Here is a 23,367-nt window from a genome sequence, read left to right as displayed (position 1 = left end):
TTATAACTGTATCATTATAAGTCCATAAAATGTTAGAGTGGTAGGGGCATTTATGATCACCAAATTTAACCTCATTTTTACATAGAAAAAAGCCTCCTAGGAATAGAATGTCATCTTCAGAGTGGCACTTAGGTTGCAATCACAGTCCCCACTCCTCAAGCCGGTGTGCTGTCCAATGTATTTACACCTGGTCTGACGAATCATAGTATAGACAAAAGAGAAAAACTCCACCAAGGAAAAGCAACTCCACTTCACTAGATCCCCAAAGGTATCACTTTTTTTTTTTTTTTTTTTTTTGAGATGGACTCTTGCTCTGTTGCCCAGGCTGGAGTGCAGTGGCGCAATCTCCACTCACTGCAACCTCGCCTCCTGGGGTCAAGCAATTCTGCCTCAGCCTCATGAGTAGCTGGGATTACAGGTATGCACCACCATGCCTGGCTAATTTTTGTATTTTTAGTAGAGACGGGGCTTCACCATGTTGGTCAGGCTGGTCTCGAACTCCTGACCTCGTGATCTGCCCACCTCGGCCTCCCAAAGTGCTGGGATGACAGGTGTGAGCCACCACCCTGGACCAAGGTATCACATCATTAAGGTTATTGCCAAAGCTACCATTTCTAAAACCAAGAGTTCTGAGGAGAGTTGTGAGTGTTTTCCATTGGATTCTAATGGCTGTCCAATCATTGAATATATGAAGTTCTTTTTGACAGTTGGATGTCAAGAGAGAAAAAGGCAGTGTGACCATTTTTCAAATGCCACATGTATGCGTAACATGGGCATGTGCTATAGTACCATTAATTGAGTCCTTGTTTTATGTTTAGAGTATACAGTTGGGTCTAGAATTCAGCAAATCTGTAATAGCTCTTTGATTGCTTAGACTCAGGGGTCCTTCCTTATCAGTCCTAAATTATCTTCCTGTGTGTGTGTTTTTTCTTTATTTGCCACAAGTCCTAGAAATTCAGCTTGTTTTCCTATTTTAGTTTAAAAAGATGATGGAGCAACCACAATTATTTTTATTGAACACTTGTTATATGCAAACACTGTCTTTAGTGCTTTACATGCATTATTTTGCTAATCCTTGTGAAGTAGGTCCTATATTATTCCATATTTATAGATGAGGAAACTGAGATACAGGTTAAGTAACTTTAGCAGGTTAAATCACAAGGAAGTGACTGAGCTGCTCTGCACTATGTTGTTTTGGTTTCTCCCAGATTTCTCCTTTGTTACTCCTAAAAGGCAGGCACATACTATATGCCCTTTCCCATCACGTTAGAAAAAAATAGGGTTTTGCTGGTAATTACTGCTACAAAACAGAGTAACACAATCTAAACATTAGTTAGTTACGAGGTAACAGGACCTTACAAAGTTCTTTTGATTGTGATTTGTGGTCTGTAGTTTATGACTGCCTCCTGACCTGAGAAAAAGAAGCCATAATCCTCTCTGTTCTCTCCTTTCTTTCTTCATTCTTTTTTTTTTTTTTTTTAAGACGAAGTTTTGCTCTTGTTGCCCAGGCTGATATGCAAATGACACGATCTTGGCTCATTGCAACTTCTGCCTCCCTGGTTCAAGTGATTCTCCTACCTCAGCCTCCTGAATAGTTGGGATTACAAGTGTGCACCACCACCCCAGCTAATTTTTTTGTATTTTTAGTAGAGAGGGGGTTTCACCACATTGGCCAGGCTGGTCTCAAACTCCTGACCTCAGGTAATCTGCCTGCCTCGGCCTGTCAAAATGCTGGTATTACAAGCATGAGCCACCATGCCCGGCTTGTTCTCTACTTTCATTTCCCTGGGGATAGCAGTCTTTTATTCCTGTGTGCCTTTTTGCCTACCTGAAGAAACTGGGGTGTCTAAAGACACTGGTGACGGAGGCTGAAGCAAAGGTGTATCTTGATCCCATCCCATGGGCTCATGTCATTACTGAGCCCCTCCAGATTCCATGGTATGCCCATCCCCAGGTTTCTGTGTATCCCAAAATGATCCCCTCTGGAAAGAGAAGTAGAAGGAAGGAGAGGATAAGGAAGGGAAGAAGAAATATTCTTATCAGTTAACACATAATCAGTGTGTTTTCCTGTAGCATCTTGCTGGTAAAGGTTGAGAATGTACTTGGACTTAATTTTTCTTTTAAACAGATTCATCACTTCCCTTTATGGGCATAGTAAAGATAGATATGACTAGGATTATATGGCGAATTGGGCCATTGATTCCTAGCCTACTGGTTGTCCAGGCTATTGGAAGCAGGTGAGTAAATTTTATGCAAAAATGAGCTCCACTGTTTTTTCATAATCTAGTATTATGCTGACACTGTTATATGTTATAGAATAAAATCATAATTAAAATTTAAAAAAACCAAAGAAGTAATTCCAATGGGAAGACACGTGCCTTGGCTCCGCCATTAATTAGTTGTGATTTTTGGCATATTCTTTAGCTTTTTGGGGACTCAGTTTCCTAGTTTTTAAAGTGAGAGAAAAAAACTTGTCATTTCTAAGATATCTTTAAGTTCCAGTATTCTGAGATTTATAGGAACCATGTGAATAATGGAGGCTTTTGAAGCTTAAAAGTATAGTATTATAATGGATTTTATGCTTTTCTGTTATTTTGAATTTTATTAGACTTTTGGTTCTGGATATTAAAGCAGAATTGAATATTTTTCAATTAGCTCTGTAGGTAGTACTGAACACATATTTAATTCAGGAAGAAAAAAGCTAAAATCTTGTATTGGGGGAAAAAGAAGTGTTCTTCAGTTTTCTTAGACATTAAATGGCTCATTCAAAGCAACATTTTGATAAATTGTGTAAATGAGAGAAGAACATATGGATTAAATTTTCCTTGAAATACATACGCATTTAAAAATTAAGAAGAAAAAGTGCTTGGCAAAGCCCATTTGGGGTTCTGCCAAATGGAAAACATTTTAAAAATAGTTGAAAATGTAGTTTTATCTTGAAATGCTACCATATTCACCGATCTTTATTGATTATATATTTTTAAATTTGTTAGTTACTCTCCTTATATTTATTTTTACAGTTTTTTTTTAATGCTCTGGGGGCTTGTTCAATTATAGTACTTTTTTTTTTTTTAAACAGAAAACACAGTCCATCAGTCACTGAAGAGCACGTCAGTGTATCCGTCTCTCCCTGTGTGAATCCTGTTACTTGGACTTGTGTAGAGGTTGCAGTTTGATCTTTCGTGTAGTAATGACTGGCATCAATTTATATCGATAGAATGAAAAATTCTAAAGAACACTTTGTGGTAGAGAAATAAAGGAGATCTCGTCTTTGAAGATGCAGAATATGGCAAGTAACTTTCCAGTAAATCATTCTATTTTAGTGGAGGAGTTTTGAAGGAAGATAAGCCCTGAGTTTCCTGATTATGTATAATTCAAACATAGATATTCAAAAGTCTCAGAGATAACATTCTTCCGTATAGATAGAAGAGTTTGCTTTGTCTATAGATCCCATTGTACAACTTGAAGAAGAGAAGAATTATTTTCTCAAAATCTCAAAAATCATATTTCTGCAATTTTCTCAATCTCAGAATCATATCTAATTTCTGATCAAATTGGCAACACTCTCTAGTTCTAAGTGTTCAGTTCATCTGGAAAGAACTTGGTGCAATTTGTGTAATTACTTTACAGCTATCTGCAAAACAAACTGTGGGAGTCACGTCTCTGTCGATGAATGTACAGATTCAGGTCACTAGAACATAATCCTGAAACTGACATTCTCTGTGAGATTTTTCTCCTCTTTTGGTTCTCCTTTTTTTTTTTTTTTTTTTTTTTTTTTTTGAGACAGGGTTTCTCTCTGTCACCCAGGCTGGAGTGTAGTTGCACAATCACGACTCACTGCATTCTTGACCTCCTGGGCTCAGGTGATCCTCCCACCTCCCTCCCAAGTCGCTGGGAATACAGGTGTGTGCCACTACACCCAGCTAATTTTTGTATTTTTTGTAGAGATGGGTTTTCGCCATGTTTCCCAGCCTGTCTCCTTTCCTTTTTATGATTGAATCCTTTTGAAAAGAATGTTGTTTTGTTATAAAATTTTAATAAATGAAGAATTTATTTTGGTGTTAAAATCTTAAACCCTATTAGATGGTACCATAAGGGTTTGTATTCTACTCAGGATATGTCCAAGGAAATGATAAGATTTGTTTGCATAAGATGGTAACAATATCTTATCTTTTGAGGCTAATCTTTAAAACCCAAGAGTATGTGTTAATTGTTGGGTTGTCCTTTTTCTTCTATAGCATCAAAATATTATATAAGTTATTGTTAATAATTTTCAATGAATTCTTTATGATTTAAATAAAAATCATTCTTATTGGGCTCATATGTTTTACCCCCACAAAATTGTGAATAGAATTTGTACAGTTTCATGAACTCTGAAATAAAAAATGTAGGCAATTTTCTTTTTCTTTTTTCTTACTCAGAGGTTTCCAACACATTTTATTTTGCAGACCACTGGTTTGTAGCTTTTTAGGACCAACATCTGTATCAATTCCTATAAAATGTCCAATGAATTTCAGTTCCATAGCAGGCTCTTCCATGCTGCGCACCATGCTTATGGCTGAAGGTCTAGTTACACATGCATAAAGGCTGCCCTTCCCGCTGGTTCCTGGACGAGGGCGCATCCAAGTTAAAGCCTCTTCCAGGAGCTCCATCTTCGCAGGGGTTCATTTCCTTTGGCAGTAAGTCAGTTTATGTGTGCGGCTTTGGTGCCTGTGAGCAGGAAGCACCAGAAACGTGCAGGATGTGCTATTTTTTCTCTGATGAAGATGGGCACTTGAGGATCCAGTGCTCTTGTGCTTAATGACAGGAATCCCTCAATTGCTTAGTAGGTTAAAATATAAGGAGGCCTCCACTTTATGCAACACAGATAACACCTTTCGAGATTGCCTATTTATTCTTGAACTACAAAGTTTAATTCAAGAAAATATAGGTCCCATGAAAGACTTAAAAGTTTTATAAAACTAAAATCTAGTTTTTCCCGATAAATTGTACTTTAGGCAAAACCCTCCCAATGCTTCTAAAATAATACTAAAAGGGGCATCTGATTATACAAGAGCAATTTAAAAAATTAAATATTTATTTGAATAACAAGTTTAAGTTGGAGCTGCAATGTTGGCAATGCAGGTTTTTAACACAGATCACAAAAAGCGTGCACAAAAAAGTACTGGTGCAAAGGACAAAATAATGCTAAGAATTAGGCTAAATATCTGCTGATTTCAAGAAAACAAAAGGCCTGAAATCACTGTACAAAATAGAAAATGTATTAAACACTAACATCCACAGAACAGTCTTTATTATTGATTATATTTAAAAATTATTTGCGTAATTATATATTTTGTAAATGAGTATTATACATGAGCCTCCTTTCGGGAGGCATTTCCTTGTAGCACTATAGAACATCTAATTACATTGCAAAAAGTATCCTTCTTTGCTATCGATAAAGAAAACAGTTAGTGGTATTATTGTAAATATCAGAAAGGCTACAAAAAAAGAAATAAGATTTCTTTTTTGTCTCTTCAAAGTGTTTTCCATGCAGTGAAGCACTTGCCCTGTTTAACTGAGTGCACTACTGGAGAATGTTCTGGGTCCGAGATTCTCTTGAGAGACAAGACTAGGCTTTTCCAAATCAAGCATTCAAAGGAATCATGCAACCCTCTTATGACTGAGATACCGTCATGTGCCACTTATCAATGCTGTCTCTCCAGAAAACCATTCAAGATGCTTAAAAAAAAATCAGACTTATGATAAATATACATAAAATGAAGACACCAACTGCTATTTGACAAGATTACTGGTAATGTCTGTGCTATGTGAAAGCACCTTTAAAAAGAGCCTATGCAGCAAGAGATAAGTGTCTAAAGATTCAAAATGAATCAACAGTATTGGATAACAATATAATTCTCAACTCAGAAGCTGCCTCAAGATTGGGTGCATCTTCAGTTAATGTAACAGGAAAAAAAGGTGACGGATTTTATTTTATTAATTGTATCCACTTACAAACCGACCTAAGGTCATCCGATGTGTAGACACAATGAGATTTCTGTTGTTTATAGTCTTTAATTGAAGTGATGATAAAGGAAATAGATCTATTTAAAAACAAAACCAAACAGCTATTTCTGTCTAGATTAAGAGGTGGCCCCGTCAAGCATGTAATCCCAGCACTTTGGGAGGCCTAGGCGGGCGGATCACGAGGTCAGGAGATCGAGACCATCCTGGCTAACACGGTGAAACCCCGTCTCTACTAAAAATACAAAAAAATATTAGCCGGGCGTGGTGGTGCACGCCTGTAGTCCCAGCTACTCGGGAGACTGAGGCAGGAGAATGGCGTGAACCCGGGAGGCGGAGCTTGCAGTGGGCCGAGATGGCGCCACTGCACTCCAGCCTGAGCGACAGAGCGAGACTCCGTCTCAAAAAAAAAAAAAAAGAAAAAAAAAAGAGGTGGCCCGGGTGTGGGATTCATATTTTGAGTGGCCACTTGTGGTGCGACCTCGATGATCCAGGGTTTGTCTATGATTCTGGCTGTGCAGTTGCCCTTCTCTATAATCCCAATAATCCATGCTTGGTGGCCTTCATCATATTTGAGGGACTTTATCTCTGCACAGAACTGAGCTGCTTGCTGATGTGGTAAACAGATCAGAAGGCCGCCTGAGGTCTCTGGGCAGGTCCCGTGCATGAGGCCAAACATGTTTCCACATGCCTTGCTCGCTGCAGCCGTCTTGGCCAGCACCGGGAGGTTGTGAATTACAAATGACACCTCGTTCCTCTGCTGCTTGGCCAGGTTCTGCACATGGCCCCAAATCCCAAAACCCTTGATGTCAGTGGCCGCGTGGGCATTGAACGTGTGCATGAGTCCGGCAGCTGTCCCGTTGAGCCTTGCCATGTTCATCATTGCCTCCTGATAGGCCAGCTCTACATCTTCTTGGGTGACCACTAGTTTAATCTTATTCCATTTCTCAGGAATATCCAGCCACTGGTGCACAGCCGCTGCCACCTGTGTCCCCAGGGGTTTTGTCTACACCAGCATGTCTCCTGGCACTGCATTGTCTGCATGATAAATTCATTGGGCTGGCAGACAGTGGTAGCGACTCCTCCCAGGACAATCCAGGGGTTTAGAACTGTTTGGCCGCCTGTTACAGACGTTCCTGCTCCTTCAGCTGCGTCTTTAAAACCTTGAATAATCAGAGGCATCACTTTATCCCTTTCCCTGTCAGTCATTTTATTACTGACTCCGAGGAGCATCAGCATATTGTCACATTCCATGACTCCCGTTGCGTAGAGGTCACTGAGGGCATTGACTGACACATGCTATCCTGCCCATCATGTAAGGATCGTCTACGATCGGGTAAACGTAATCTATGGTTTGAACCAAGGATAGCCCACGGTGCCTCAAAGGAATGACACAAGTATCCATTCCAATGCCAAGCCTTGGCATAACGGCTCCCAGAAACTGCTCATCTTCTTGGAAGTGGTTCTTCTGTAAAGATTCCAGAAATTTTTGCAGGACATCTTGGGGCACTTTGCAGCCTGTGCCCTTCAGTTCAGTGAATCTGGTTAGCCAGAAGCTCCTGTCCAATTCGTAACTTTCTGGGTTAAAAGGACTCCGGCGTACACACGGTTCTTGTGTCTCGCTCTCCTCACAGCTCAGCCCCTCCCCTCCCTCTGGGGGTTGGCTGGGTTCTATACGGATCCACCAGCTCGCTTCGCGCCCTCCGCCTCCTCCCGAAAACGGGCCGCGGGCCGTTCCCACAATGCACCGGGCGCGGCCGGGCTCCGTTATCGTCGCTTGAATAAAAATGCCGCGCCCGGCGGCGGCTGGGGCCGGGCCCGGGCCCGCGCTTGGGCGCCGCGGGGGCTCGCCTGGCTCGGCTCGGCTCTGCGGCAGCCGGGGCGCCGCCCTCCCCAAGTGTAGGCAATTGTCTGTAACAACTTAGAGCAGACGCAGAAGTGAAGACCTAGATGACACCTTGGAACTTCTCATGTGCTGGGTTTTGTGTTTAAAGGCCATTCAACATAATACAGCATATTTAAAACATAAAGGAAGTAATTTTAAATGCTTTATTTTATTTACTTAGGGAATGTTATAAATACTGTAAAATGTTTACTCTCCAAACACTTTAAATATAAATTCTTTTATTCCTTGGTGTATTTGAAAGTAATAGCATTTATTTAGTAAGTCTGAAAGAGAAATGAATGTAATTATTTTACTGATGGTATTATAGGAAGTTATTTCAGTTCATTAATAAAGGAAGCTAGTTACTTAAATGCCTTCAAGTGTAAGGGGTTAATTTATCATTGGTAAGTTAGACTTGAGTATATCACAGTGGTTTGGAGAATTAGATTATTGTCATAGTTTCTCAGTTACCATGAGAACTTACTTTTTTTTAAAAATCAACTTTATCAAGGTGTAATTTACATGAATAAAATGCACCCATTTTAAGCATACATTTAGATGAGTTTTACAAATCTGTACATCTGTGGAACTACCATCACCACAATCAGGATATAAAACATCTACATCACCCAGAAAGTTTCTTCATGTTCCTTTGCATTCAATCCCCTCCCCTACAGACCCTAGGAAAACACTGATGTACTTTACACCACAATAGATTAGTTTTGTCTGTTGTAGAATTTGATATAAATTCAATTACAAAATATGTACTCTTTTGTGTCTGACTTCTTTCACACAACATCATGTTTTCAGATTGATTTGTATTGCCTGTATCAGTAGGTTACATTTAGGCTGTTCACAACTTTTGGTTATTATGAATAAAGCTACTATGAACATTTATGTACTGGTCTTTGTGAGAACATAGGTTTCATTTTTCTTGGGTAAGTACCTAAAAGTGAAATTGATGGGTTCTATGATAAGTATATATTCAACTTTATAAGAAACTGTCAGATTGTTTGTCTAAAGTGGTTGCATCATTTTTTACTCTCACTGACACTTGCTGACACTTGGTATTATTACTCTTATTAAAATAAGCAAAAGAAGTAAAAAGCTGAAGAATCTAAAAAAACAACTCTTCTTGTATCTGTAAGAGGAGTGAGGACACAGGGAAAACTTCAAAATTGGAAAGACCAGCAGGGGAACACAGAGAATCACAATTTACTAGAATAGACACCCACAAACATAAACCTCCATATTCTGTTCTTCTTAACAAGGCCTGTCCTCAGGAGAAACTATTTTATCAGACCCAAATCTGCTGGGGTTTAATCAGAGCCTTACCCACCAAGGGGAAGAGAAATGCACAACTCCAGTTTTCCACATGGAAAAGGAGAAATACCCAACTCCAACTTTTTCCACCCATCCTGTCTCACAGGGAGAGGGCAGAAAACTGAGAAGCACTGGTAAAGCTCATAGTTCAGGGGCACAGGCTCCCTAAAAGACTGAGAACTAATCACGGGAATATAGAAAACCACTTTGCCTTACTACCATATTATTAAAGGCCTATTTACCCTGTACATCATTTTACCCCATGGATCATGTCTACCTTTTAACAGAAAAATTATAAGGTATCCAAAAAGGCAACAAGTATGGTTTGAAGAGACTGACAAGCATCAGAACCAGAGTTAGATACATCAGAAATGTTGATATTTAACCAGGAATTAAAACAAATAATTACTAGTATGCTAAGAGCTTTAATGGATAAAGGAGACAACATGCAAGAACAGGTAAATAATGTAAGCAGAGAGATGGAGATTCTAAAAAAGAGTAAAAAGATGTACTAGAGATAAAAAATACTGTAGCAGAAATGAAAAATGCCTTTCATGGGCTTATCAGTAGACGGGACATTCCTGAGGAAATAATCTGTGAGCTTGAAGATATATGACAACAGAAACTCCCAAAACAGAAAAGCAAAGAGAAAAGAGACTGAAAAAACAGAACAGAATATCCAAGGACTGTAGGACAACTAAAAAAAGGTATACCATTTGTTTAATGCAAATACCAGATGGAGAAAAAAGGGAAAAGGAACAGAAGAAATACTGGAAACAATAATGACTGAGAATTTCCTTAAATTAATGTCAGATGCCAAACCATAGATCCAGGAACCTCAGAGAACACTAAGCAGGATAATTGCCAAACAAAATCTGGGCATTTTATGTTTCAAATTTCAGAGAATCAAAGATTTTTTAAAATTTTTGAAAGAAGTCAGAGTAAAAACACCTTACCTAGAGAGGAGCAAAGGTAAGAATTGTCTCCATCTCCCCAGCTATACAAGCAAGAAGAGAGTGGAGTGAAACATTTAAAGAGTTAAAGAAAAAAAACCCATCAACCCTGAATTTTGTACCCTATAAAATTATTCCCAAAACTGAAAGAAAAATCAATAATTTCTCAGCAAAACAAAAATGAGGACATTTGCTGCAAATATACCTGCCTTGCAAGAAATGTTAAGAAAAGTTCTTTAGAGAGAAGAAAAATTATATAGGTCAGAAATTCAAATCAACATAAAGGAACAGCATGGGGGAATGCGTAAGTGAAAGTAAAATAAAAACTTATTTTACTTATTCTTAATTAACCTAATACAACAATTTGTTCAAAATAATATCAACAATGTATTCAATTTTATAGATATAAATATAGATATGTTTACATATAAGTAAAATGAATGACAGCAATGAGGCAAGGGAGGGAAGGGAAGAATTGGAAATATCCTGTTATTACAAAGAATAACAGACAATAAATTGTGACAGAGCAACACCCTGTTTCAAAAAACAAAAAGAAAAAAAAAGAAATTGCACTATAGTGAAGTTGTGTAGTGTTTTTTTAAAGTGGGCTTGGATTTGTTGTGAATGTATATTGCACACTTTAAGACAACCACTAAAAGAGAAAAAAAAGAAGCATGATGAAGCGTGACTAATATGCTAAGAAAGGAGAGAAGATGGAATTATACAAAATACTAAATTAAAACAACAAAAGGCAGAAAAACTATGGAAGACAAAAATAAAAACAAAGAAAAATGGCAACAGATAGAAAACAGTAAAAATGTAGTAGATATTCATCCAACTATATTAATAATCACTTTAAGTGTCAATAGTCTAAATAAACCAATTGAACGGCAGAGATTGATGAGTAGATTAAAGAAAAAAAGACCCAACTACACGTTGTCTGCAAGAATTCCACTTTAAATACAAAGACATATATAGATTAAAAGTAAAAGAAGGAAGATAGATATACCATGCTAATACTAATTTAAAAAGTAAAAGTAGCTATATTAATTTCAGACAGAGCAGACTTCAGAGCAAGGAAAGTTATCAGGGATAAAGAGGAGCATTATATAATGATGAAGAGGTCAGTTCTCCAAGGAGATATAAAAACTTTAACATATATGACAACAGATTGTCAAAATATGTGAGACAAAAACTGATAGAACTGCAAGGAAAAATAGATGAATTCACTCTTGTACTTACAGACTTTAACACTCTGTCAGAAGTGAACAGCTCCAGCAGGCAGAAAATCAATAAGGACATAATTTAACTCAACAGCCCCATCAGTCAACTGTATATAATTGACATCTATAGACTACTACATCCAACAACAACAGCTTACACATTTTTCTTAAATTCACATGGAACATTTATCAAGATAGATCAAATTCTGGGCTGCTGAAAACACACCTTTAGAAATTTAAAATTACAGAAATTAAAAAATGTCTGCCCTCAGACCACAGTGGAATTAAACTAGAAATTGATAACAAAAAGGTAGCTGGGAAATCCCCAAATACTTGGAGATTAAACAACATGTTTCTAAATAACACGTGGTCAAAGAAGAAATTTCAAGAGAAGTTTAAAGATATTTTGAACTAAATGGAAATGAAAATACAACTTATCAAAATTTGGGGAATGAAGTGAAAGCAGTGCTTAGAAGGAAATTTATAGCATTGAAAGCATATATTAGAAAAAGGAAAGATTCAATAATCTAAATCTCCACCTTAGGAAACTAGGAAAAGAATAAAAATTAAATCCAAAGTAAGCAGAAATAGTAAAAAATAAATGCAGAAATCAGTGAAATTTAAAACCAGGAAATCAACAGAGAAAAACCAGCAAAACCAGAAGCAAAAGGCCAGAAGCTGGTTTTTTTTAAAAGATCAATACAACTGATAAGCCTCTAGCCAGGCTAAGAAAAGAAGAAGGAAGACACAAATATTAGTATCAAAAATGAAAGACGAAACATCAGTACAGACCCCATAGACATTAAAATGATAATTAAAATGATAATAAATAAATATTATGATCAACTCTATACTCACTAAATTGATAACCTAGATGAAATAGACCCATTTTTTGGAAGACACAAGTTTTCAAAACCCAAACATGAAGAAATAGACAATCTAAATAGTCTATAGCTATTAAAGAAGTTAAATCAATAATAATATTCTAAAAAAGAAATGACTCATCTGTCATGAACCTACTATGACAGATGGGTTCACTGGTGAATTCTACCAAATATTTAAGAAGGAGATTACATCAATTTTCTGCAATCTCTTCCTAAGGAGAGAAACAGAGGGAATACTCTTTCTATGAGACCAGCATTACCCTAAGACAAAAATCACACAGACATTACAAGAAAGGAAAACTGAAGACCAATACCTCTCATGAATTTATAAATGCAAAACTCCTCAACAAAATATTAGCAAATTGAATCCAATAATTTAAAAAAAGAAATATACAACACGACCAAGTGGAATTTATCCCATGTATGCAAGGCTGATTTAACATTTGAAAACCAATTAATGTAATTCATCACATCAAAAAGCAAAAGAAAAAAATCACATAATCATATTAATAGGTGCAGAAAAAGCATTTGATAAAAATCTAACCCCCATTCATTATAAAAATTCTCAGCAAACTAGGAATAGAGTGGGAATTTCCTCAGCTTGGTAAAGAATAGCTACAGAAACCTATATCTAACATTATACGTAATGGTGACTAAGATTGGGAATAAGGCAAGCATGTCCTCTTTCATCAGTGCTTTTCAACATTGTACTGGTAGTCCTTGCTAACACAATTAAACAAGAAAATGAAATAAATGTTATAGAGACTGAGATTAAACAAGTAAAATTTTCTGTTTGAAGATAACATGATTTCTTACATAAAAAATCTGAGAGTCAACAACAAAAACTCCTGGAACTTATAAATGATTATAGAAAGCTTGCAAAATACAAAGTTAATATACAAAAGTCAATTGCTTTCTTATATACCAGCAATGAACGAGAGGAATTTGAAATTAAAAACATATATCAATTCTTTTCAACTTGATCTATAGGTTTAATGCAATCCCAGTAAAAATCTCGGCAAGTTATTTTATGAATATCAGCAAACCGATTCTAAAGTTTATATGCAGAGGCAAAAGACCCAGTCAACTCAATATTGCAGGAGAAGAACAAAGTTAAAGGACTGACACTACCCAATTTCAAGACTTACTATACAGCTATAGTATTCCAGATAGTGTGGTGTTGTTGAAAAAACAGATAAACAGACCAATAGGCAAGAACAGAGAGTCCAGAAATGGCTGAAAACTCCCCAAATTTGGGGAGAGAAATGGACATCTAGATTCATAAGGTGCAAAAATCCCCAAATAGTTTGAACCAGAAAAGGAATACACTGAGACACAGTATAATTAAGTTGTCAAAAAGACAAAGATAGAGAAAATTTTGAAATCAGGAAGAAAAAATTGACTCACATCACATACAAGTAAAGTACCGTAAGACTATCAGACAATTTCTGAGCAGAAACTTTGCAGGCCAGGACAGAGTGGGATGATATATTCAAAGTGCTGAAAGTGGGGGAAAACTGTCAACCAAGAATGCTTTATCTGGCAAAGTTGTTCTTCAGAAATGAAAGAGAGATGAAGACTTTACCAAACAAACAAAAACTGGAGGCATTCAATACCACTAGACTTGACTTACAAGAAATAATAAAGATGCCAGGTACAGTGGTTCATGCCTGTAGCCCAGCACATTGGGAGTCTGAGGTGGGAGGATCACTTGAGCTTGGGAGGTCGAGGCTACGATGAGCTGTGATTGTGCCACTGCACTTCACATGGGCAACAGAGAAAGACTTTGTCTCAAAAATAATAGGAAAAAAATCGACCAGGTTTGGTGGCTCATGCCTGTAATCTCAGCACTTTGGGATGCTGAGGTGGGTGAATCACTTGAGGTCAGGAGTTTGAGACCAACCTGGCCAACATAGCGAAACCCCGACTCTACTACAAATACAAAAAACTTTAGCCAGGGTGGTGGCAGATGTCTATAATTCCAGCTACTCAGGAGATTGAGGCAAGAGAATTGCTTGAACCTGGGAGGCGGAGATTGCAGTGAGCCGAGATCATGCCACTGCATCCCAGTCTGGGCAACAGAGTGAGACTCTGTCTCAAAAAAAAAAAAAAAAAAAAAAAGGAAAAAAATAATAAAGGAAGTTCTTCAAGCCGAAAAGAAAAGGATGCTAATTAAAAATGTAAAAACATGACTGTACAAAGCTCATTAGCAAAAAAAGTATAGTTAAATTCAGAATTCTGTAATATTGTAATTGTGCATAAACTGCTTTCAACTCTGGTAAAAGAGTGAAAGACAAATGTATTTTTGAAGCCACAGTAATTTGTTAATGGATACATAATATTTAAAAATTTACATTGTAACATCAATAAGTTGAAATGTGTGTGGAGGGGAAGTAAAGTATACAATTTGTATATGCAAATGAAGTTGTATGACCTTAAAATTGGTTGTTATGACTATAATGTTTTATGCAGCCTCATGGTAACCACAATAAAAAAACCTGTAGTAGATACACAAAAGATTCGGAGAAAGAAATCAGAGCCTGTCACCACAGAAGTAATCAAATTGTAAGGGAAGACAGCAAGAGAGAACGAAAGGAACAAAGGAAATACAAAACAGTCAGAAAACAATTAACAAAATGTCAATAGCAAATCCTTACCTATCAATAATTACTTTAAATATAAATGAATTAAATTCTTCAATCAAAAGACATAGAGTAGCTAGATGGATTAAAAAAAAAAACAAGATCCAAGTACATGCTTCCCACAAGAGACTCACTTTAGCTTTAAGAACATGCTTAGGCTGAAAGGTGAAAAAAATAGAAAAAAAAATTCCATGCAAATGGTAACCAAAAGAAAGCAGGGTGGCTATACTTACATTAGAAAAAATAGCCTTTCAATAAAAAACTGTCAACAGAGACAATAGATCATCACAGAATGTTAAATGGGTCAACTCATCAAGAATATATAACAATTATAACTATATCTGCACTAAATGTAAGAGCACTTAACTATATAAAACAAATATTAAAATAACTGAAAGGAGAAACAAACAGCAATATAGTAACAGTAGAATACTTTAATATCCCACTCTCAACAATGGATAGATCAACCACATAGGAAAATCAATAAGCAAGCAGTGGATTTGAACACCATTGTATAATCAATGGACCTAACAGACACATATAGGACATTTTATCCAACAGCAACAGAGTATACCTTTTTCTCAAGTGCATATGGGACAGTCTCCAGGATAAATTATGTGTTTCAAGAAGACTGAAATCATATCAAGTATCTTTTCTGACCACAAAGGTAGGAAACTAGAAATCAGTAACAAGAGGAAAATTAGAAAATTCACAAATCCATGGAAATGAAGCAACACGCTCCTGAATGACCAACAGGTCAAAAAGAAATCAAAAGGGAAATTAAAGCTATTATGAGATAAACAAAATTGAAAACACAACAAACTAAAAGATATGGATGCACCAAAAGCAGTTCTAAAAGGAAAGTTTAGGCTGGGCGTGATAGCTCACACCTGTAATCTCAGCACTTTGGGAGACCAAGGAGGGTGGATCACCTGAGGTCGGGAGTCTGAGACCAGCCTGACCAATATGGTGAAACCCCATCTCTACTAAAAATACAAAATTAGCCAGGCATGGTGGCACATGCCTGTAATCCCAGCTACTCGGGAGGCTGAGGCCAGAGAATTGCTTGAACCCGGGAGGAAGAGGTGGTGATGAGCCGAGATTACGCCATTGCATTCCAGCCTGGGCAACAAGAGTGAAACTCTTGTCTCAAAAAAATAAATAAATAAAAAATAAAAAAATAAAAAATAAAAGGAAAGTTTATAGCTATAAATGCCTATATTTAAAAAGAAAGATATCAAATAAATAATCTAACTTTACACTTTAAGGAACTAGAAAAACAAGAACAAACCAAGCCTAAAGTTAGCAGAAGAAAGAAAATAATAAAGATTAGTGCTAAAATAAGTAACACAAAAACAGAGAAACAATGAAAAAGAATAAAACGAAGAGTTAGTTTTAACAAAAATAAACAAAATTGATACACCTTTAGCTAGACTAACCAAAAAAAGGGATGACTCAAATAAATAAAAAGAACAAAGAGGAGACATTACAAATGATACCACAGAAATACAAAAAAGACCACTATGGACAACTATATACCAATGAATTGTATAACCTAGAAGAAATGGATAAATTCTTAGAAACATATGATCTATGGATACTGAATCAGAATCATGAAAAAAATAGAAAGCCTGAACAGACCAATAACAAATAAGAAGATTGAATTGGTAATCAAAAACCTCCCAACAGGCCAAAGCCCAGGAGCATAAGTCTTCACTGGTGATTTCTACCAAAATTTAAAGAATACTTGATGCTAAGTGTTCTTCACTTCTCTTAAAAAATTGAAGAGGAAGAAACAGTTCCAACCTCATTTTATGAGGCCAGTATTATCCCCATAATAAAGCTAGATAAAGACATTACAAGAAAAGAAAAGTACAGGTCAATATCCCTGATGAACATAGATGCAAAAAATTTTGACAAAATACTAGCAACCAAATTCAACAGCACATTAGAAGAATCATACACCATGATCAAGTGAGATTTATCCCCGTAATGCAAGGATGCTTCAACATGCACAAATCAATAAATGTGATACACCATATTAACAAAATGATGGATAAAAAGCATGATTATCTCAATACGTGCATAAAAAGCATTGACAATATTCAACATCTTTTTATGATAAAACCTCTCAACAAATTGATATAAAAATAATGCACCTTAACATAAAAAGGCCATACGTGTAAAACTCACAGATAATATTATATACTCAACTATGAAAAACTAAAAGCTTTTCCTTTGAGATCAGGAATAGGACAAGAGTGCTCACTCTCATCAATTCTATTCAACATAGTACTGGAAGTTCTAGCCAGAGAAATTAGGCAAGGAAAAGAAATAAAAGGCATCCAAATCAGAAAGGAAGAAGTAAAATTATTCTGTTTACAGATAACATGATTTTATATATAGGAAATCCTAAAGACCATACCAAACAACTTTAGTATCTAAAACTAAACTAAAATTAATAAATGAATTCAGTAAAGTTGCAGGATACAAAATCAATATACAAAATCATTGAATTTCTACACATTAATGAGAAAAATATCTGAAAAAGATATAAAGAAAAGAATTCCATTTATAATAGCACCAAAACATAAAATACTTAAGAAAAAATTTAATTAAGGAAATGAGAGATATATGCACTGAAAACTATAATATATTGATGGAAGAAATTGATGAAAGCACAATTAAATGGAAAGATATCCCATGTTCATGGGTTGGAAGAATTAGTACTGTTAAAATGCCCATACCACCCCAAGTTTTCTATAGATTCAATAGAATCCCTATCAAAATTTCAATGGCATTTTTTTTTGCAGAAATAGAACAAACAATTTTAAAGTTCATATGGAATCAAGAAAGACCCTGAATAGCCAAAGAAATCTCGAGAAGGAATAAAACTGGAGGCGTCATCACACTTCTTGCTTTCAAACTGTATTACAAAGCTGTAGTAATAAAAGCAATATCTTACTGGCATAAAATCAGACTCTCAAAATAATCAAAAATAAAGTTATTCCATATTTATCCTGGAATAAATCCTGTTCATATGCCAATGGAATAATAGCCCAGAAATAAACTTATGCATATATGGTCAAATAATATTTGATAAGGGTATCAAGAATAACAAGGGGAAAGGATGGTCTTTTCAACAAATGGTGTTGTGTTGAGAAAACTGTAATGTCCACATGTAAAAAAATGAAATTGGACCCCTATCTAATAACACTCACAAAAATTAACTCAAGATAGATTAAAGACTTAAACATAAGACCTGCAACTATAAAACTCATAGACAAATACATAGGAGAAAAGCTTCTTGACAATGATCTTGGCAGTGATTTTTTGGATATGATACAAAAAGCATAGGCAACAAAAGTAAAAATAAACAAGTGGAAATACATCAAACTAAAAGTTTCTGCACAGCAAAGGAAACAATTAAGTAAAAGGCCACCTGTAAAATAAAAGAAAATATCTGCAAACCATATATCCAGTAAGGGGTTAATATCTAAAATACATAAAGAACTCATACAACTCAGTAAAAAAACAAAACAAAACAAAATAACAACAATACAAATGGCCAATAGGTATATGAAAAGGTGCTCAATATCACTGATCAACAGAGAAATGCAAATCAAAACCACATAGAGGTATGAGGTACTACCTCACGTCTATTAATATGGCTACTATTAAAAAAGACAAGAGATACAAGTGTTGATGAAGATGTGGAGAGAAGAGAACCTTGTGCACTGTTGGTGGGAATGTAAATTGGTATAGCCATTATGAAAACAGTATAGAGGTTTCTCAAAAAATTAATAATAGAACTGTCATTGATCAAGCAATCCCACTCATGGAAATATATCCAAAGAAGATGAAATTTGTATGTCAAATATAGATATCTGCACTCCCATGTTCATTGCAGAATTATTCACAACAGTCAAGACAGGGAAACAACCTAGGTGTCTGCTGAGAGATGAATGAATTTTATACATACATGATGAAATATTATTTAGTCATAAAAAGGAATAAAATCCTATCGTTTGGGGGAAATGAGAAGATGTTGGTCAAAGCATACAAATGTTCAGTTATAAGATGAATAAATTTTGGAGATCTGATCTACAACAGGTGACTATAGTTAACAATAGTGTATTGTATATTTGAAAATTTCTGAGTGTTGTAGATTTCAAGTGTTGTCACTACACAAAATCATAATTCTGTGAAGTGATAGATGTGTTAATTAACCTGATTGTGGTAATTATCTCACATCGTATGTGTATGTCAAATCATCACATTATACACCTTAAATATATACAATTTTATTTGTCAATTACACCTCAATAAACTAGGTTAAAAAAAACAAAAAACAAAAAAACTGATTACTTGTAAACCAGCAAGCACCATGACCTCATCCAGGGCAAATTAGGTACCTCTGCAGCCAGGTGATGCTGTCTTGCAATAGAGTCCTTTGGCTTTTTCTGGATACCATAAGTTTACCAGTAGATGTGATGATGGGTTGTCCTTTCCAGCCAGGTCACAAACAGCCACACTTAATGTTCTTCAAATACAGCAAGTGCATTTTTAGCTTCAAGTCTCATTCATGCCATTTCCTCCCTATCAAGAATAGCTTTATATCAGTCGGAATCCTGGCAACAGGATCACTACATAATTTTCAGGGCCCACTGAAAGAAGAAAATGCAGGGCCTCTTGTTCAAATATATTAAGAATTCCAAGACTGTTGCAGAAGAGCATTAAACCAAGCACGGGACCTTTCTGAGCATGGAGCCCCATGTGACTGCACAGGAAACAGACAGCACATTCACCTGGAATTTTGAGGTGACTTTTAAGTTAAGGGATAATTTGCAGAGATGTGTGCAGAGCTGAGAAATCAATAATGCATATTGAAGTACCAAGACATTAGCTAGCAGCAGCAGCAAACTTTTGCCACCCTAGGTCTGAAGGGACACAGGAGAATAAGGAGTGGCCAGAACCTCTTTGAGAGCTAAAGCAATAAATAAACAGCCACCCCCAAATAGATGTAGCTATAGAGAAACAAAACTACTGCCAGAATTATGGCAACACACAGAGGAAGTGGGAAAAATAATAACCTGTTATCTCTCCCTTTCCACCTTCAATGTCCAGGTGGTACCTATTATTGGCTGAGTCCAACCAGAAGCCAGAGGGCAAGGGAGCCAGCCCCTGGGTAATCTGGTTTCTGGACAGCCTCGTGGAGACTGGAAGAGAATAAAGAAAAATGGAGAGTGAATCTGGAAGCAAATATTTTAACCAGCAAGATTTTCAGCTGTTTTGTCTGTTTACACATTTTCCATTCCTTAGAAGAATTCTCATCAGCTTCAGCTACATGTTAGAATTATCTGGGGAGCTTTAAAAACTTTTATCACCTAGGTTCTAATCCTGGAGATTCTGGTTTAAATGATCTGGTGTACAGTTTGGATATCAGGATGTCTAAAGTCTTCCCAGGTGTTCCTGATGGGCAGCCAAGGTTGAGCTTTAGAGCAGTGTTTCTCAATCTCAGCAGACTGACATTTTGGGCCAGATAATCTTTTGTTGTGGAGGGATGTCCTGCACATTGTAGAATGTGTCTTTCATCCACCAGATGCCAGTAGTTCCCCCACCCACACTTTGTGACCACCGAAAATATCTGCAGACACTGCCAAATGTCCCCTGGGAGCAATGTTGCTTGCCCCACCCCCGTTTGAAAACCACTGCTTTGGAACAGGGGTTCTCAGAGTGTGGTCCCTGCACTGGCAGCATCAGCAGAGCAGCTGGAGATGAGGTTGAGAAGTTGTTAGAAATGCAAATTCTCAGCCCCCATCTCAGACTTAACTGCATAGAAAACTCTGGGGTGGGGCGCCAGATAATTCTGATGCATGCTCAAGTTAGAACCACTGCTTTAGAGCCTGAATTGAGTTTCTATTCTTCAGAAAGGACTTTAAAAAACAAAATCTGTGTCAGCTTTTACCTATAAACTTGTACCTTTTATTTGAACTTCTAGGGTACTATTTTCTGTATTTCTCATGTTAATAATCATATGTTTGTTACCAGATCAGTAACTTTGACACTGGGTTATTTTAGGCAAGTTTCTTCTCCTTAACAAGATTTCGTGCTCTTCAAGAACAAGGACTGCCAAGATGACACTCAGCAGACTTTACAGCCTAGTCCTGCTTGGGGAGGAGGTGGAGGTCACCTGGGGAAATGACTCTAGAGAGAACTGACCTTAAATTCACTCATTTCCCAGGTAAGTACTTAGAAGTGTATCAGGGAAATGCTTCTCAGACTTTCATGTGCAAATAAATCTGGAGATGTTAAAATGCAGATTGTGGATCACAACATACTTTCAGTGACAAAGTGCTTAAGTGCTCACCAGTCAGTCACTTGCACCTAGTAAGTCAGACAGTCCAACAGTCAGAGACTACAGAACAACTGGGTGGCGCTGGAGGTTAAAACCTTCCTGAAAATGGCAAAAGGAGCTTCTAGAAGGACCCAAAATGATTCATACGCTTGTTAGCTGATTTCATTTGGCAGTGATTGGTCGTCTTAATATAGTTACGTTCTTGTAGCTTTTACCGATATTAAAGGAACTTTGTTCTTTGTGCCTTCTAGTATCTTTCTGTCAACCACTGAGCCCTTGCAACAACTGTCAAAGTCTATATAGCATTCTTTTGCTTTCTCTCAACTCCAATTTAGTGTTATATATTTGATTAATACTTAATAAAATAGATGAATAGGAGGGGAGGATCATGGCAGATGGGAGGCAGGACTAGATTACAGCTCCCACTTGGACAGACAGAGCAGTGTTTGGAGGTTCACACTGAATTTTTGCTCCAAAACAACTGCAGGAACAAATCAGAAAACCTGAGAGGACCCACCCTGAAGGAATCAGAATGCTCCTGAAGGACCCAGGAGACACCCCATATACTGTGAGTGTCCAAACTGTAGAACTGGGAAAGGGAGATCATCCACCTCTGAACACACACCCCCACTGGGGAAATGGAAGTCCTAGGTTACAGAAGATTTTGACCTTACCTGGAGTTGAGTCAATTTAGAGAGTCGAGAGAAATACAGGGGTAGAGGAAACAGCAGGAAAAGCCATGGGAGCTCTGTGAGTCCCCTAGCAGGCCGTTTTTGCCTGGCCTCACAGGGGTCCTTTGGGAGGGTGACCAGAGGTGAAAAGGCCACAGGGAGAAGGAAATCTCCAGCAGAACTTTGTAACACTTTGAACTGATTGAGAGGCCTTCTGGCCAGAACTTGGGGAGGGTGTGAATCCGGTGTGCAGACTCCACAGGCAGAGGAAGAAGGAAAGCCATATTTGCTTCTGCAGCTGGGGATGTGGCCCTGCTCACCCACTGCCTGGAAACAGACTTGATGTTGTTGCGGGGAGCATGGTGGGAGTGAGACTGGCCTTTCAGATTGTGTGGGAGCTGGGTGAGGCCCGTGACTGCTGGCTTTCCCCCACTTCCCTAACAACCTTCATGACACAGTAAAGACAGTCGTAATCCTCCGAGGGCTATAACTGCATTGACCTGGGAACCTCACCCCCATCCCCAACAGCAGCCGCAGCAAGACCCACCCAAGGAGAGTCTGAGCTCAGACATGCCTAGCCCTACCCCCACCCGGTGGTCCTTCCCTACCCACCAAAGACAAAGGGCATATACTCTTGGGAGTTCTAAGGCCCTGCCCACCACCTGTTCCTCCCCTTACTACCACAGCTGATGCTCTCTGGAAAGTGCTATCTCCTGGCAGGAGGCCAGCCAGCACAAAAATAGTGCATTAAACAACCAAAGCTAAGGACACTCACAGAGTCCATTTCACCCCCCTGCCACTTCCATCAGAACAGGTGCTGTTATCCATGGCTGAGAGACCCACAGACAGTTCACATCACAGGACTCTGTGCAGACAACCCCCAGTACCAGCCTAGAGCCTGGTAAACTTGCTGGGTGGCTAGATCCAAAAGCAAGAAAACAATCACTACAGCTTGGCTCTCAGAAAGACACATCCATAGGAAAAGGGGGAGAATACTACATCAAGGGAACACCCTGTGGGACAAAATAATCTGAACAACAGCCTTCAGCCTTAGACCTTTCATCTGACAGAAACCACCCAAATGGGAAGAAACCAGAAAACCGACTCTGGTAATACAACAAATGAGGTTCTTTAACATTCCCCCAAAATCACACTAGCTCACCAGCAATGGACCCAAACCATGAAGAAATCCCTGATTTACCTGAAAAAGAATTTAGGAGGTTAGTTATTAAGCTAATCAGGGAGGGACCAGAGAAAGGCTAAGCCCAATGCAAGGAAATTCAAAAAATGATACAAGAAGTGAAGGGAGAAATATTCAAGGAAATAGATGGAATAAATAAAAAACATTCAAAACTTCAGAAAATAATGGACACACTTATAAAAATGCAAAATGCTCTGGAAAGTCTCAGCAATAGAATTGAA

At 37.5% G+C, this 23,367-nt stretch overlaps 1 long non-coding RNA gene and 1 pseudogene across 1 annotated transcript in view; both read right to left on the bottom strand.

Moving 5' to 3' along the window:
• Positions 1-6,199: 6,199 nt before the first annotated feature.
• Positions 6,200-7,623, bottom strand: LOC101135005 (selenide, water dikinase 1-like; annotated as a pseudogene).
• A 421-nt stretch (positions 7,624-8,044) lies between these two features.
• Positions 8,045-23,367, bottom strand: part of LOC109025889 (uncharacterized) — a 51,024-nt gene continuing 35,701 nt past the window's right edge. The window contains exons 6-7 of the long non-coding RNA XR_002004840.2: positions 19,332-19,515; positions 8,045-8,175 (exon numbers count right to left, since the gene is read on the bottom strand). This is a non-coding gene — a long non-coding RNA (uncharacterized lncRNA). The remainder of the gene's footprint in view (positions 8,176-19,331; positions 19,516-23,367) is intronic.

The sequence above is a fragment of the Gorilla gorilla genome, chromosome 11, assembly GCF_029281585.2.
Source record: "Gorilla gorilla gorilla isolate KB3781 chromosome 11, NHGRI_mGorGor1-v2.1_pri, whole genome shotgun sequence".
NCBI classification, from domain to species: Eukaryota; Metazoa; Chordata; class Mammalia; order Primates; family Hominidae; genus Gorilla; species Gorilla gorilla.
Note: the sequence above shows the minus strand (reverse complement) of the source record. Positions and strands in the feature narration are given on the sequence as shown.